Source organism: Canis aureus, chromosome 17, assembly GCF_053574225.1.
Source record: "Canis aureus isolate CA01 chromosome 17, VMU_Caureus_v.1.0, whole genome shotgun sequence".
Classification (NCBI taxonomy): domain Eukaryota; kingdom Metazoa; phylum Chordata; class Mammalia; order Carnivora; family Canidae; genus Canis; species Canis aureus.
In genome coordinates this window covers 50,890,915-50,908,181 of record NC_135627.1, presented here as the reverse complement: position 1 = coordinate 50,908,181, position 17,267 = coordinate 50,890,915, and the positions used below count along the sequence as shown (strand labels likewise).

Sequence of the window (17,267 nt, the reverse complement as noted above, 5' to 3'; positions counted from 1 at the left end):
TCATAAATAAATAAAAATTAAAAAAAAAAAAAAAGAAAAATGTTGCTGTGACTAATGTCAGAAAAATTACTGCCTCTGCTGTCATCTAGGATTTTTATGGTTTCAGGTCTCACACATTTAGGTCTTTAATCCATTTCGAGTTTATTTTTTGTGTATGGTGTGAGGAAGTGGTCCAGTTTCATTCTTTTGCATGTAGCTGACCAGTTTTCCCAACACCATTTGCTGAAGAGACTTGCCTCCTTTGCTGAAGATAAACTGACCATATAGTTATGGGTTTATTTCTGGGCTCTCTGTTCTGTTCCATTGATCTGTTAACTTTTGTGCCAGTACCATACTGTTTTGATTACTACAGCTTTGCATTTTATCTTGAAATCTGGGATTGTGATACTTCCAGTTTTGTTCTTCATTTTCCAAGACTGCTTTGTCTTGTTGGGGTCTTTTGTGATTCCATGAAAATTTTAGGATTTTTTTTTCTAGTACTGTGAAAACTGCTGTTGGTATTTTGATAGAGATTGCATTAAATCTGTAGATTCCTTTGTGTAGTATAGACATTTTAACAACATTGTTCTTTTAATCCATGAATGTGGAATATCTTTCCATTTGTTTGTGTCATCTTCAGTTGCTTTCATCGGTGTTTTATGGCTGTCAGAATACAGGGCCTTTACCTTGGTTAAGCTTATTTCTAGGTATTTTATAGTTTTTTGGTGCAATTATAAATGGAATTGCTTTCTTAATTTCTCTTTTTGCTACTTCATTATTAGTATATAGAAATGCAATGGATTGCTATATGCTGATTTTGTATCCTGCAGCCTTACTGAATTTATTTCTCAGTTCTGGTAGTTTTTGGGTAGAATCTTCAGATTTTGTTATATATATAGTAACATGTCTGCAAACAGTGAAAGTTTTACTTCTTCCTTACCCATGTGGGTGCCTTTTATTTCTTTCTCTATTCTGATTGCTGTGGCTAGGACTTCCTGTATTATGTTGAATAAGAGTAGTGAGAGTAGACATCCTTGTTATGTACATGATCTTAGGGGTAAAGCTCTCAGTTTTTCACCATTGAGTATTATGTTAGGTGTGTTTTTTTCATGTATGATTTTTTTTTATATTGAGGTATATTCCCTTTAAACCTACTTTGCAGAGAATTTTTATCACAAATAGATGTACTTTGTCAGATGTTTTTTTCTGCATCTATTGAAAGGATCATATAGTTTTAATCCTTTCTCTTATTGAAGTGATGTATCATTGATTGATTTGTGGATATTGAACCATCCTTCCATCCTGGGACTAAATCCCATTTGATTATGGTGAATGATTTTTAAAAAAATATTTTATTTAAATTCAATTTGCCAACATATAGCATAACACCTAGTGCTCATCCCATCAAGTGCACTCCTTAGTGCTTGTCACCCAGTTACCCCATCCCCCAACCCTCATTCCCTTTGCAACCTTTTTGTTTGTTTGTTTCCCAGAGTTAAGAATCTCTCATGGTTTGTCTCCCTCTCTAATTGTTGTGGTGAATTATTTTTTTAAATGATTTTGCTGTATTTGGTTTGTGCCTATATTGTTGAGGATTTTTGCATCTGTGTTCATCAGATATATTGGCCTGTTTTACTCTTATCTGGTTTTGTATCAGAGTAATGCTGGCTTCACAGAATGAGTTTGGAAGTTTTCTTTCCTCCTCTATATTTTGGAATAGTTTGAGAAGAACAGGTCTTAACTCTTTTTAAAAATGTTTGGTAGAATTCACCTGTGAAGGTGTTTGGTCCTGGCCTTCAGTTTTTGGGGAGGGCTTTTCATTACTAATTTCATTGTTGGTAATTGGTCCACTCAATTTTTCTATTTCTTCCTGATTCAGTTTTAGGAGATTTTATGTTCCTAGGAATTTATCCATTTCTTTTAGATTGTCCAGTTTGTTGGCATATACTTTTTCATAATATTCTCATACTACTTTGTGTTTTTGTGGTGTTAGTTGTTATTTCTCTGTTTCATCTCTTATTTTATTTGAGTCCTCTCTCTCTCTTTCTTTGGTAATTCTGGCTCAGGGTTTATGAATTTTGTTGATCTTTTCAAAGAACCAGCTCCTGCTTTCATTGATCCATTCTATTATTTTTCTAGTTTCTATTTCATGTATTTATGCTTTAGTCTTATTATTTCCTTCCTTCTACTGGTTTTGGTTTTTGTTTGTTCTTCTTTTCTAGCTAGATCCTTTAGGTGCAAGGTTAGGTTGTTTATTTGAGATGTTTCTTGCTTTTTGAGGTAGGCCTGTATTACTACAAAGTTTCCTCTAAGAAAAGCTTAGAAAGCATCCTCAAATTTTGGACCAGTGTGTTTTCACTTTCATTTGTCTTCATGTATTTTTTAATTTCTTCATTGATTTCTTGGTTGCCCTATTCATTACTTAGTAGCATAATACTTAACCTCCATTATTTGTGTTCTTTATAGTGTTTTTCTTGCGGATGATTTCTAGTTTCATAGCATTGTAGTTAGAAGAGATGCATGGTATTATTTCAATCTTTTTGAATTTGTAGAGCCTTATTTTGTGGCCTAAGATGTGATCTATTCTGGAGAATGTTCCTTGTGCACTTGAAAAGAATATGTATTCTGCTGTTTTAGGATGGAATGTTTTGAATATACCTGTTAATACATCTGGTCCAGTGTGTCATTCAAAGCCATTGTTTCCTTGTTGATTTTCTGTTTGGATTATCCATCAATTAATATAAGTGATGTATTAAAATCCCCTGCTATTATTGTATTATAATCAATTACATCATGTATGATAGTTATGAGCTGCTTTATGTATCTGGGTGCTCCCATGCTGGGTGCATAAATATTTACAATTGTTATACCTTCTTGTTGGAGGCTCCTCTTTATGATTATATAATGTCTTTCTTTGTCTCTTTTTACAGTGTTTGTTTTAAAGTCTACTTTGTCTAAGCAGTTTTCTCTTCACATTCATATGCATGATAGATACTTTCCATCCCTTCACTTTGAATCTGCATGTGTTTTTAGGTCTGAAATGAGTCTCTTGTGGGCAGCATATAGTTGAGTCTTACTTTTTCATCCATTCTGTCACTTTATGTCTTTTGATTAGGGCATTTAGGCCATTCACAGACAAAGTAATTATTGATAGGTATGTAATTTTGCCATTTTGTTACTTGTTTTATGGTTTTTTTTTGTAGTTTTTCTCTATTCCTTTCTTCTCTCATTCTCTTCTCTCATATTTTGTTGGCTTTCTTTAGTGACATACTTAGATTCTTTTCTCTTTATTTTTTGTATATCTATAACTGGTATTTGATGTGTGGTTACCATTAGGTTTGTATATAATGTCTCTGTATATAACAGTCTATACTAAGTTAATGGTTGCCTAAGTTTAAACCTTACATTCTTTACTCCGCTCTTCCCCATGTTTTAGATATATGGTGTCATACTTTACATCCTTTTATTTTGTGAATCCTTTGACTGATTTTTACAGTGTTTGTGCTTCCTATTTTTCTTCCTTTGACTGACAGTCTTTCCTATCAACTCTAAGAGTCTCCTTTAACATTTCTTGTTACATTTCTTGTAACATTAAAAACATTTCTGATTTAATGGTGATGAAGTCCTTTAGCTTTAGTTTGTCTGAAAAACTCTTTATCTCTCCCGCTATTCTGAATGATAGCCTTGTTGTATAGAGTATTCTTGTCCACAAGTGTTTTCCCTTCAGCACTTTGAATATATCATGGCACTCCCTTCAAGCCTGCAAAGTTTCTGCTGAAAAATCCACTGATAGCCTTATGGGGTTTTCCTTGTATGTAACTGTTGTCTTTCCTCTTGCTGCTTTTAAAATTATGTTTCTATTATTACTTTTTGCCTTTTAATTACTACATGTCTTGGTGTGGGCCTCATTGGGTTGAATTTGTTGGGAGCTCTCTGTGCCTCTTGGATCTAGATTTCTGTCTCCTTCCTCAAATTTGGGAAGTTTTTAGCTATTATTTCTTCAAATTAATTTTCTACTCCCTTTTCTCTCTCTTCTCCTTCTGGGATCCCTATAAAGCAAATGTTATTATGCTTGACGGTGTTCCTAAATTCCCTAAGCCTATTTGCATTTGTATTAATATTTTTCTTTCATTTATTCAGCTCAATCACTTTCCATACTCTGTCTTCTAGGCCATTGATCTTTTCTTCTGCTTTCTCTAGTCTGTTATTTATTCCATCTACTGTATTTTTTATTTCAGCTGCTGAGCTCTTCATCTCTGATTTCTTCTTTTTTATTTATTTATTTTTTTAAAAATCTCATTGTTAAGGGTATCACTGAGGTCCTTTATTTTTCCCTCTAGTGAGTATCCTTGTGACCATTACTTTATCTTATCTGTCAGGCATTTTAACTTATTTCTGTTTCATTTAGGTCTCTTGCTGTGATTTTGTCCTGTGCTTTCATTTGGGACCTATTCTTCAGTTTTTTCATTTTGTCTAATACTGTGTCTGTTTCTATATGTTAAGAAAGTCAGCTATGACTCCTACTCTTGAAAGTCATGGCCTTCTGAATAAGTAGTGCCCTGTAGTGCAATGTCTCCTATTTACCAGAATCTGGCATTTCGAGGGTGCTTCCTGTGTGTATTGTGTGTGCCCTGGTGTTGTGGTTGGGCTATGTTTGCCTTCAGTCCAGTCATCTATAATAGTTCTCTTTGCCTGTTGTGAGCAAGGTTTGCTCTCTGTGTTGCTAGTGGGCCAATCTGGGACTGCCTTGGGATTGACTTGAATTGGACTAGGCGTTTTCCAGAGATGTGGTAGCACTGAACTGCAGGGTTATCCCCTGAGAAGCTTTAGTTGGTAGATGGGGCCTGCAGTAAGACTAGATGTTATCCCCTGAGAAGCTTTGGTTGGTAGATGGGGCCTGCAGTAAGACTATGTTATCCCCTGAGAAGCTTTGGTTGGTAGATGGGGCCTGCAGTAAGACTAGATGTCTGCAGGGTCCACAGTCAGACTGGTGTGTGTGGTTATCTTCCCCTTAACAACTCCTCTCCATGGGGCAGGGGTTGCTTTGGTGTGGTATTGGCCTCTGTCAGGGTGGCTTGCACACTGTCAGTCTTGTAGCCCTACTTCTGGACAAGAGTATATTGGAGAGGGCAGGTCTGCAGGAGAATGTGGGGGCAGGGCATGAGAATGTTAGCAAGGTTTGTGTTGTCTTTTTGAAGGAGAGGACCTGCAGCCGCAGGGATTGAAGCTGGTCAGGTTGGTTGGGGTGGATCTGCAGAAGCATGTAGGGTGGGATGCATGGTGTTAGCTAGGCTTACATGAGTCTGCTGTGGGAGGGACCTGGAGCTAAAACCTGGCTGTAGAGGACATGTCTGCAGGGTGACATGAGGGTAGGATGTGCTGTGAAGTAGTTAAGTAGCAAGTGTTGTTACTGTGCACTGGTTCCTGCAAGTGTTGGGGGTCTAGGTTGGGAGTGTGAGGGAAGGAAATGGCCCCTGCTCGCTCCTTTGTTCCTGTGACATCTCCCAGTGATCTCTGCCCCTTTGTCACATGCTCTGAGATTAGTACACAGGTCACTCTCCTGTATACTCCAGGCATTTTCCAAGCTGCTGCTTCTATGCTGTATCTCTGCAGGGCTGTTTGTTATGCTATCTCTTTATGGGCAGGGACTCAGTTTCCTTTGCCCTCTTGGCTCTCCCAGAGCCCAGCTCACTGATTTTTTTTTAAAGTTCTAGGCATAAGCCCTGCTCACTGTAAAAACTCATAAAATTTGACCCCTCTGGTTTTCAAAGCCAAATGTTACAGAGATTCATCTTACCTGTGTGGGCTACCTGGTGTGAGAGTCTGTTTCTCTTCCCTTTCCACATTCATGGTGTCCCTCCCTCCGGGGGACTGTCCCTGGCTCTGCTCCTGACTATGCCTGTGTATGTCATACCCTCTTCAATGTGGCCTCCTCTCCACATTTAGTTGCAGAGAATCTGTTCTGCCAGTTTTCAAGTTATTTTCTGGATAATTTATGCTGATGTGGGTGTTATCTAGTTGTATCATTGGGAGGAGGTGAGCTCAGGGTCCTCCTACACCACCATCTTCCCCGAAAATCCTGAAAACTTCACTCTTGGCATCCTCACTGTCTCTTCACTGATAAGGCTGATTTATCTTGTTGATAAATTTTTTTAGAAAGACTTGAGCTTGCTGAGGTCACAGGTATTCAGGACATAGATGTGGTCTACCATTTAAGTAGCTTTGGACTAGATCCCAGCTGTTAGGGTTCATCCTACTCTGCCTATGAGTGGATGAATAATTATGTCTGTTTTTGGAGCAATTTAGGGATCCCAACTAAAGCCATGGTCCCTCATCAGGTTTACCAATATACTAGGCACTACAATAGGGATTGGTCTTCTCTTATGTCTATTTTTTCATTGGTTCTAAACTCAAGCATGGAAGATAGGGTGGCATTTATTGGTGCTCCCTAATCTATTTTTTAAAGATTTATTTATTTATGAGAGACACACACACACAGAGGCAGAGACATAGGCAGAGGGAGAAAAAGGCTCTTTGCAGGGAGCCCAATGTTGGACTCAATCCCAGATCCCGGATCACACCCTGAGTCGAAGGCAGATCCTCAACCGCTGAGCCACCCAGGCATCCCAAGTGCTCCCTAATCTAAACAAATATATAATAATATCTTATCATTTTCTACATGAATTGCCTGAAACTTGCAGGAAGTTGGATATTTTTTCCACATTTGCACTGATAGTAAATGACACAACTTGGATTTGAATCAAGTTTATTGTTCTTTCAAAACTTTTCTTTTTCAGTACTTCATACCACAGTGGATCAAGAGAGTGGGAATGGTGAAACTTTACTCTTTGCAAATGAGTTTTGGGTAAACTGATTAGCTGTCACCTAGCAGACAAGTCAATTTGGGTATTCTATCATTCAATGGGCTGAACATAGGAATCAAAGAAAATAATTTTAGCTCTTTGCTGCATCTCAGAAACCTTTATAAGTTTGGCTATGAATTATACATGACAAAGCATCTCTGTGTAATGTTTATAGGATCTTTCTATCTACACCTCCACCTTTAGTCATTTCTTTCATTTGAATGTCAAGAGGGTCATCTGAACTCAATAAAGAGCACATGGAAATGGTGGATCTGCTTTTTGTCACTAGAGGTATCACAGGGTGTTGGTAGTTGAAAAGAATTTCCCCTTGAATTAAACTTTAGCCTCCTAGAATTAAGTTTCAGAGTAATTCATTAGAGTATGTTATGGGTATCATACAACTTATTAGAGTATCTTAAATGAAGAGTGCATTAAAGTGGAAAGAACATGCATGCTATTGGCAAGTAGCTCAGGTTGTGCCTGTATGGCGATGGTCAAGATATTTGACTTCTCTGACCTTTAGTTTCTTCATTCAGAAAATGGGAGGCAATGCCACTGCATTGCTTAAAATGTTTTGTTATAATTTAGTTATTGGATATGCCTGTGGCAAAACTGCTATTTTGTTGTGGAAATTTCAAGATCAATTTTTATGCTTGCCTGCTTTTAAAGCTATCTCTGCCCTGTTGAAATTTTTTAGTGACTGTCTCATTAGGGGTGAATCCATAATGGTACACTCAAGAGTCAATTGTAAACCCAGAAGACAGACTGGTTACACAAGATGACAGGGTTTTGCAGAAGCCACTGGAGGATTGTCATGGTATGGAGGCAGCCTGGCTCCAGCTGCTGGAATTGGAGATGCCTTGGCCAGTTACTGTCTCTGTGACCTTGTACAGGTGTCTATTCTCTCTCTGCTTAAGATTCCTTGTCTGTAAAACGAGGATAATACTATCACTTTCCTTATTAGATTGTTGTAATGATCAAATAAATTAGTAGGTATAAAACAGTGATGTTAGTGCTTGGCACACACTAGGCATTATATAATTGTTTGAGATGGTGACGTCCATGGTGGTGATGATGACAATGGTGACGAGGAGATGATGGAACATTTCTCTTGTCTGGTTACAGGGTTCCTTTTTTTTTTTTTTCCCAGAGATGTTTCAAATGTTCAGCTAGTTTTCTTTGCAAAGTAGACTGAATGAGAAGCAAGTAAAATAAGAGAAGCCCGTGTGAGTTTTTAGAGATATCCTTGACTTTTGGCAGATGGGATTTGGGAGTAAACAGAGAATGGAGATGAACTGGGGATGTGCAGAGGCCTGTCCCGACTAACGGGAAAGTACGGCCACAAAGGACTGTTTCTGAAATAGGATTGCTTGTGGAAATGGCATATCTGAGGCAGCTTTACTATTAGTCAAGAAACCCCAGTGGCTGAGACGTGAAGGGACTTTGTTTGTTACAGGTCTCTCTACCCACAAAGAGAAGAGCCAGTAAATGAGGTATAGAGGCTTAAAGGCTTCCCTTCATTTCTGAGGGGTTCAGTTTCTCACTCAGCTTTAAGATCTTGGGTCTTGTACAATGTGTGGCCTTGAGACCCAGGGGAAAACCCAAGTCAGCGGTGCTTGAGGAATTCGGCAGCTCAGAGCCTAGGGGACTCTGCACGGCTAATGACCCTCACAGAGTTGGTGCTCCCATGAGCCTTCCAGAACCACAAATCCTCTCTGTGAATTGGAGGAGAGTCAGAAACCTACATAGGAATTAATGAACCAAGGCAAACTTCACAGTGGCACGCTAAGTCAGAGGCCAGGGCAGAGGAAGTAGCAGCAGAACTCTAGGAGAGAATAAAAAAATGTATGGTAATCATTGGTGAGTGGAAATGGAAGTGGAGAGTGTTAGACGTTCCCCAACCTAATTCAACCACGATCCCTGGCTGCTGTGATTGTGGAGGCTTATATTGATTCAGGTCTTAGTCTGAAGACAAGTGGTTACCTCACCGTAAAGTTATTGTCTCTTAAACTTGAGAGGAAATGTGAAAAATCTATGTGTGGTTGTTTATATTCTTTATTAAAGATTTTTTTTCTTCCCTTTTTGTAGGATAAGAGCTAAGTTAAATAGCTGGAGGAAAACATTTTAAAAAATCTACAAGTTAGGTTACATGGGGAGAGAATTTGGCAACTTGAAAGCATCATTTCAGGTAGCCTCTCCCCATCTGGGGCAAGTGATTCAACGTATCCTTCAGAGCAGAAGAGAATAAACAGGGTGAGAGACAGAGATCTGTTGAGAATAATAATCTTCCTTGGATCTACTGTCTTACCTCTGTTCCTCTGAGCCTTCAGCAGAACACCAAGAGTGAAAAGTTATATGCATTTTCTCTGCCAATGTTGTGGGCAGAATGGATGGGGGCAGCTCGCTCTGTGGTCCTGCATGTAGGTCACCTGCTATGCTTGCTTGTTCATGTTGGTCCTGCCATCTGTGTGTGTCAGGGTGAAGAAAGGTATATTCCAATATGCAGGTGCTAATAGGGTCTATGGCGAGCCCTTGGTTCCACTGTTCCTTCCCTTAGATAGGGTCACCAGATTGTTCTATGTGAGGTACAGGGCAGAAAAGTTTAAGCTATTGTTTCCCAAGAGTAGTACATAATTAAGCCTAGAGTGAGTGAGAACACAGGCACATAAATCACTTTATAACAGGGTCTCTCCTTTCCATGTCCAATTCAAGCATATATAGAGATTTAGCAGCCGCACAGCAACAGATACCACAGAAGGAAAGATTTTTAAAATATCTAATGCTAGGACAACTAATCAAATATTCGGGGCAATAATTAAATTATCTATGTTGATATACTAAACCAAAAATTAATTTCATGTGAGTTAAGTAATGCTATTAATTGAGTTCTTACTATGCATGCCATGTTATGTTTTCAATATATTATTTTATTTAATATTCATGACAACTTTTCATGATAGGTATTATTACCACTTAAGAGATGGGGCTGTCTCAGAAAGGGTTACTAAGTGCGTAGGGGAAGGGCAGGGATGCTACACAGACCATCCCAGTGAAGAGTGAGCATACTGCACACCACAATGGACTTCCCCTAATGAAGCACACAGAGCAGTGGGATATTAAGCTGTCAGGTATTTATCCACTTGTGATTGGAAAGGATTTTTGTAAGTATAGTCACTGAAGAAACGATGAAAGAAAAAATGGAACAGAAAATCAAACATTTAAAACCAAAATCTAGAATCCTCTGTAATTTCAAATTTTTTGGCTTTATATATTTTTAAATTGAGGTTCAATTTGCTAAGATAATAGTATAACACCCAGTGCTCACCCCATCAAGTGCCCCCCTCAGTGTCCATCACCCACCCACCTCCCCTTCCACTACCCCTTGTTCGTTTCCCAGAGTTAGGAATCTTTTGTGTTTTGTCACCCTCTCTAATTTTTCCCACCCATTTTCCCTCCTTTCTCCTATAATCCCTTTCACTCTTTCTTATATTCCTTGTATGAGTGAAACCATATAATGATTGTCCTTCTCCAAATTTACTTACTTCACTCAGCCTAATACCCTCCAGTTCCATCCATGTTGAAGCAAATGGTGAGTATTCGTCCTTTCTAATGGCTGAGTAGTATTCCATTGTCTATATACCACACCTTCTTTATCCATTCATCTGTTGATGGATATTGAGGCTCCTTACACACTTAGGCTATTGTGGACATTGCCGCTATAAACATCGGGGTGCAGGTGTCCTGGTGTTTCACTGCATCTGTATCTTTTGGGTAATTATCCAGTAGTGGAATTAAGGAGTCAATCCCATTTACAATTGCACCCAAAAGCATAGGATACCTAGGAATAAACCTAACCAAAGAGGTAAAGGATCTGTACCCTAAAAACTACAGAATATTTCTGAAAGAAATTGAGGAAGACACAAAGAGATGGAAAAATATTCCATGCTCATGGATTGGAAGAATTAATATTGTGAAAATGTCTATGCTATCCAGGGCAATTTACACGTTCAGTCCAATCCCTATCAAAATACTATGGACTTTCTTCGGAGAGCTGGAACAAATCATCTTAATGTTTGTGTGGAATCAGAAAAGACCCCGAATAGCCAGGGGGGTATTGAAAAACAAAACAAAACAAAACAAAACAATGCCAGGGGCATCACAATGCCAGATTTCAAGCAGTATTACAAAGCTGTGATCATCAAGACAGTGTGGTACTGGCACAAAAATAGATACACAGATCAATGAAACAGAATAGAGAACCCAGAAATGGGCCTTCAACTCTTTGGTCAACTAATGTTTGACCAAGCAGGAAAGACTATCCATTGGAAGAAAGACAGACTCTTCAATAAATGATGCTGGGAAAATTGGACAGGCACGTGCAGAAAAATGAAACTAGACCATTCTCTTACACCAGACACAAAGATAAACTCAAAATGGATAAAAGATCTAAATATGAGACAAGAATCCATCAAAATCCTAGAGAAGAACACAGGCAACATCCTTTTTGAACTTGGCTACAGCAACTTCTTGCAAGACACATCCATGAAGGCAAGGGAAACAAAAGCAAAAATGAACTATTGGGACTTCATCAAGATAAAAAGCTTCTGCACAGCAAAAGAAACAGTCAACAAAACTAAAAGACAACCTACAGAATGGGAGAAGATATTTGCAAATGACCTATCAGATAAAGGGCTAGTATTCAAGATCTATAAAGAACTTATTAAACTCAACACCCAAGAAACAATCCAATCATGAAATGGGAAAAAGACATGAACAGAAATTAAAAAAAAAATTTTATTGGAATTCAATTTGCCAACATATAGCATATCATCCAGTGCTCATCCCATCAAGTGCCCCCCTCAGTGCCTGTCATCCAGTCACCCCAAACCCCTGCCCACCTTCCTTTCCACTACCCCTGTTCGTTTCCCAGAGTTAAGTGTCTCTAATGTCATGAACAGAAATTTCACAGAGGAAGACATAGATATGGCCAACAAGCACATGAGAAAATGCTCCGCATCACTGGCCATCAGGGAAATACAAATAAAAACCACAATGAGATACCACATCACACTAGTGAGAATGGTAAAAATTAACAAGACAGGAAGCAACAAATATTGGCGAGGATGTGGAGAAAGGGGAACCCTCCTGCACTGCTGGTGGGAATGTGAACTGGTACAGCCACTCTGGAAAACTGTGTGGAGGGTCCTCAAAGAGTGTAATTCCAAATTTAAAGCAAATCTGGCAATCCAGGGAAAATATTTGGAATATAGAAAGACAGACGAAGATTATAAGCTTCAGTATGTTCGATACACTTCAAAAATCCACAATAAAAAATCTCAGAAAAAAGGACAAGAGTCAAGAAAAGGCAATTCAGAAAAGAAATGCAAATGAGCAGTATATATGAAAACATAATCAAATACAGTGAATTACAATTTCTCACCTTCAGACTGGCAACGATTTGAGAAAAGGTGTGGTGAAACAGGTATTCCCATATGCTGTTTATAGGTTGGTAAATATTTTAAAAAGTCTTTCTGGAAAGCCTCTTAAATATGGGAGAAAGCATAAAAGAGTTAAAGTGGTTTAAATTTTGGATTCCACTTCTGAGGATGTCTTTTTTTCTCCATGGAGATATGGAAAATCATGTATGAAGTTGAATGTTGAAGAACTAAATTTTAGTGCAGAATCCATTTTTTTTGATACTTGTGATGTCATTGGACAAATGATTCAATCATTCTGGCACAGGTTTTCACCTGTAAAATGGGAATGATGCCAAGTGTCTGTGAGGATTTTATGACAATGCACATTAAAGAGCCTAGTGCATGGCAATTATATGGTCTAGTATTATTTTCTGTTGTTGTTTATAGTATTGCTGTTATTTTCCTCATAGTTTTATTTGTGAGTAAAAATAATGGAGACAAACATTTTGAAAGACAAATAATATGAGTAAATCACCATTATAAATTCTAAAATGAGGCACCTGGGTGGTTTAGTCGGCTGTGTCTGACTATTGACTTTGGGCTCAGGTTATAATCTTGGGGTCCTGAGGATGAGCCCTGCCTGGGCTCTGCATGGGGTGTGGAGCCTGCTTAAGATTCTTTCCCTCCTGGGGCACCTGGGCGGCTCAGTGCTTGAACGTCTTCCTTTGGCTCAGGTTGTGATCCCAAGGTCCTGGGATCGGATCCTGCATTGAGTTACCCAAGGGATCCTGCTTCTCCCTCTGCCTATGTCTCTGCATTTCTGTGTGTGTGTGTCTCTCATGAATAAATAAATGCAGTCTTAAAAAATAAATCTTTCTCTCCCTCCTGTACTCCTTCTCTCTCAAACAAAAGAAAGAAAGAAAAGAAAAGAAAAAAGGAAAGAAAAGAAAAGAAAAGAAAAAAAGAAAGCAGCTATCTTTGGTTATAATTTACATTGTACTCAAGGGAAATATACCAAAATGATAACATTGGTAATTAGCAGATGCTTGTATTTCTGTATCCTCTTCTCAAATTTTCCAGTTTTTCTTAAATGGAAATCTTCCTTTGGATATATTTTTAGCAAGGGAGCAAGGTGAGAAATCAGTCATACCTGGAGCATTCTGGAGCAGAGTAGATGGGCCAGGGAACAGCTGGGGTGGGGTGGGTGAAGTCTCTGAGGTGTGGGGCGACGTTAACTCCGTCAGGGTGTCTGTAGGTGGAAGCACACTCTGAAATTTGGATCTCCAGATATTGGTTCAATATTAATGAGAGAGGAGCCAGAACTTTGGTGCATTTATTTTCCATGAAGGACTGAAAGAGACCAAAGGGAAAGGAAAACACACTTTTAGAACAAGTCTCTGAATTCAGGATGTCAGGATAGATTGTGAGCAATCAAGAAATAGTTTTCAATTCTTACTGCGTACTCTATATTCTTAGCTGGGGTGGCGGTTAGATAGCCACGGCATGAGTCCTAGTCTTAAATTATTAGTACATATTGTCATGCTGTGACTTAAAAATCTAAAGCATCTAGCGAGTGAAACAGGAATCTCACACACACACTTGGATTTGGATTGTGAGGGGCAGAGGGAAGGAGTTGATGGTATGAAAACCATGAGGCATATCCTACCCACTGGGTCAAAAGCTAAATACTTCAGTGTCTAGTGGAAGATTCATGTTTGGATTGTTTTCAGTTATGGACACTATAGACATTATACAGTTTGAAATATGCTAATTTTTTAATACTTCCTTGGATGGAGCAGTCCTCTGATTTATCCAGATACATCCACTACCTTAGGAGGGACATAGGCAGGAAAGTTAGGGCAGAAATACAAAGAGAGACAGTTGGCCTATTCATATTTTGACTGAGAGGACGCCTGGGTGGCTCAGTGGTTGAGCATCTGCCTTCAGCTCAGGGTGTGATCCTGGAGACCCGGGATCGAGTCCCACGTCGGGCTCCCTGCATGGAGTTGCTTCTCCCTCTGCCTGTGTCTCTGCCCCTCTCTCTTTCTCTCTGTGTCTCTCATGAATAAAAAATAAAATATTTTAAAAAGAACAAATTTTGACTAAATGAAGTTTCTGGGGTCCGGAAGACCAGAGAGTCAATTATGCTGGTGCTTGCTAAAAGAAGAAGATTTTGCTGAATCTCCAAAATCTTCCTTTTCCAGATCCAGAGCACAACCTAGGAGACTCAGATCAGAGAATTTTCCTTAAGCTATGACATAGGAGGGGTTGAGGATGTGACCTCAGGAAAAGAGATCCATGCCCAGTGGACTGGCAAGAGCAGAGGGAAAGAGATGTTGAGATAGATTTGCCTGCAAAAGGACCCTGGGCCCCATGGCCTGGGTAGAGTTTGCAGGAGGCCTAGGAGTTCCCACATGCCTGGTGTTGGGGTGGAGTAGGTGGTTTAGGGAGGTGTCAAGAGTGCCAGTGACCAACGGACAGCCTTCGGGCCAGGAGGAAGAGGCTAGAGAGCATGGGGTGGCCATCATCGCAGCCTGAGGCACCTGTGTGGGGGGCTGTGGGCTTCAGAGGCACATCTGGCAAAGTGCCCATAAAGACCTGATGGGGCAGTCAGGGGTCATCCCAGGACCACAGCTCAGGGGCAGCAGAGAAGGCCTCCCAGGAGCAGAAGGAGACCAACTCCCTGATAAGTGGAGCACAGCCCCAAGCCAGGGGCTCCTCACCTCGGGGAGTCACCGTGTCCCCCTGTACCAGCGAGGAGGGAGAGAGAACAGGAGGAGGGGAAAAATCCCCTGAGAGGTCACGAACCAGCTCTTACAGGGATTTTGAATTTCAAATTGGCAGATGATTTACCCATTGGATTAGTGGTTCTCAACCTTGGCTGCACATTGGAATCACCTGGGAAGCTTTTAAAAACTCCTTACGGCCAAGCCCAATTAAATTAGAATCTCTGGAGGTGGGATCCTGGCATTAGTATTTTAAAGAAATCTTCATATGATTAAAAAGTGCAGCTGGATCCTAGAACTGCTGCAATGAGGAAAAAGAAACTCGAAGGAGACTTCTAAATTGGAAGTTATCTTTAATTGGCCAGTTTCATTTACTTCAGTTTCCCCCACCATTACTGAAATTCTTAGATGATCCAGAGGGGGCTGGGATTATTTAAAGAAAAGACAGTTTAAAAAAGAAAAACAAAAAACAAAAAACACCACCACTATATCGGAATTAAAAGTATTTTCAGCCCTGCTCCACATAATAAAAATAAGAGCTAAGACACACTGGGTGCTTATATTCGCCAGGCTTTAGGTTGAGTGTTCTGAACCTATTAATTCTTTAATGCTCATGACAACCTAAGAAGTAGGCGCCGCTAATATTCCTGCTTTAGATAAGGAGACAGTCATGGAGAGGTTAAGCAACTTTTCCAGTTGCTCCGTGAGTAAATGTTCGAGCAAGTATTCGCACCCAAACAGGCTGTCTGCAAAGCCCGTTCCTCACCCCACCAGCTGCTGCCTGGCATCACTCAAACAGCATGCCATGTCTTCCTAGGCTCCTACTGCTTGCCGGAAATAGCCTCTGCCCTCAATTTACAAAAACTGACTTAAGTTTTTCACAACCGTTGCTGTGAAGACTGCAATATTTACTTCTAATAATCTGTACTTCTGATAATGCTTCTAACGATTTATTTGGTAGAGGGGAGAGATCAGAGTGCACGTGCATGCCTGCAGGGGGTGGGGTGGGCAGAGGGAGAGGGAGAAGGAGAGAAGCCAACTCCCCACTGAGCTCGGAGCCCCAGACAGGGCTTGATCCCAGGACACTGAGATCACAATGGAGCTGAAACCAAGAGTTGCGTGCTCAACTGACCAACTTAGCCACCCAGATACCCCAACTCATAATCTGTGTTTGCTTATACCAACATTTATTAAAAATCAGTCAAGGTTCTAGAAAGAACTGTCACATATTCTGTCCTGGTCTTCATTTTTCATTCTTGCTATTTTTCCTTCTTTCAGAATATCTGATTATTCCTCACTACCTTTCCAGGATATTCAACACAAGTGCCACTGTCCTCTTGAAGCCTTTTCACGTCCTGCGAAGGACAGGTGTCCTTGCCGTGTTGACTGACATTGCTCTTAACTTCTTTCAGCTCATTCAGAAAAGAGCCCATAGTACCTAGTATTACCCCAATGCTTCTCCCCATTCTTCTACTAAGTTTTTCTACTAGGCTGATGCTAGTTTGCCTCCTTTTGATCAAGAACCATCTTATTTATCTTTGTATCTTTTGAATTATGAACATGTCTTATTCATATTCAAAATCGTATACTTTAATAAAACCATGAAAACAGTCATGCTTCATATCTAATATATACAGGGAAATCGTTCCACCTTAAAACAATAACTACTACAGATATAGACTAAAATGAGTTTTCAGTGGGATATATTGAATGGCAACCCTGACTAGAAAGGAAAAGTATAAGGTGAATAAGCAAAAATACGTATTTTTACTTTTCCTTTCTAGAATATCTTGAGATATCCTCAGCTACTTAAAAATTGTGCATCTCTCAAAATAACATGCTTACAACTATTTGTCTTAAGCCTCTTTATGGGAAAAGACAATTTTGATTGAGGTGGGTTTTTTTGTCTTCCCGTATTCTCATGATTTCATAGGCAGCATTGCAGAACTTTATTAAACAAATACACATTAAAAAGATTTAGTGGTAACCAGAGATATTTTGTTTTTCAAAATTTAAAGGGTCGTGTCTTTAACTGAACTGACTTTTATTTTATTTTATTTTATTTTGAATTGACATTTTAATTGCTATGGCATAGATTATTGACTTTTGTCTATGAAAATTTTGAGGTTTTCTTTGGGTACAAATATTATTCCTTATGATTTCATTTTTTAAAAATATTTTATTTTTTTATTCATGAGAGACACACACAGAGAGAGAGGCAGAGACAGAGGCAGAGGGAGAAGCAGGTTCCATGCAGGGAGCCTGGTAGGGAACTCGATCCC

At 39.4% G+C, this 17,267-nt stretch overlaps 1 long non-coding RNA gene across 9 annotated transcripts in view; it reads left to right on the top strand.

The window, feature by feature from the left end:
• The window catches only part of LOC144287966 (uncharacterized), an 846,727-nt gene that overhangs the window by 132,792 nt on the left and 696,668 nt on the right, over nucleotides 1–17,267 (top strand). The window lies entirely within an intron of this gene.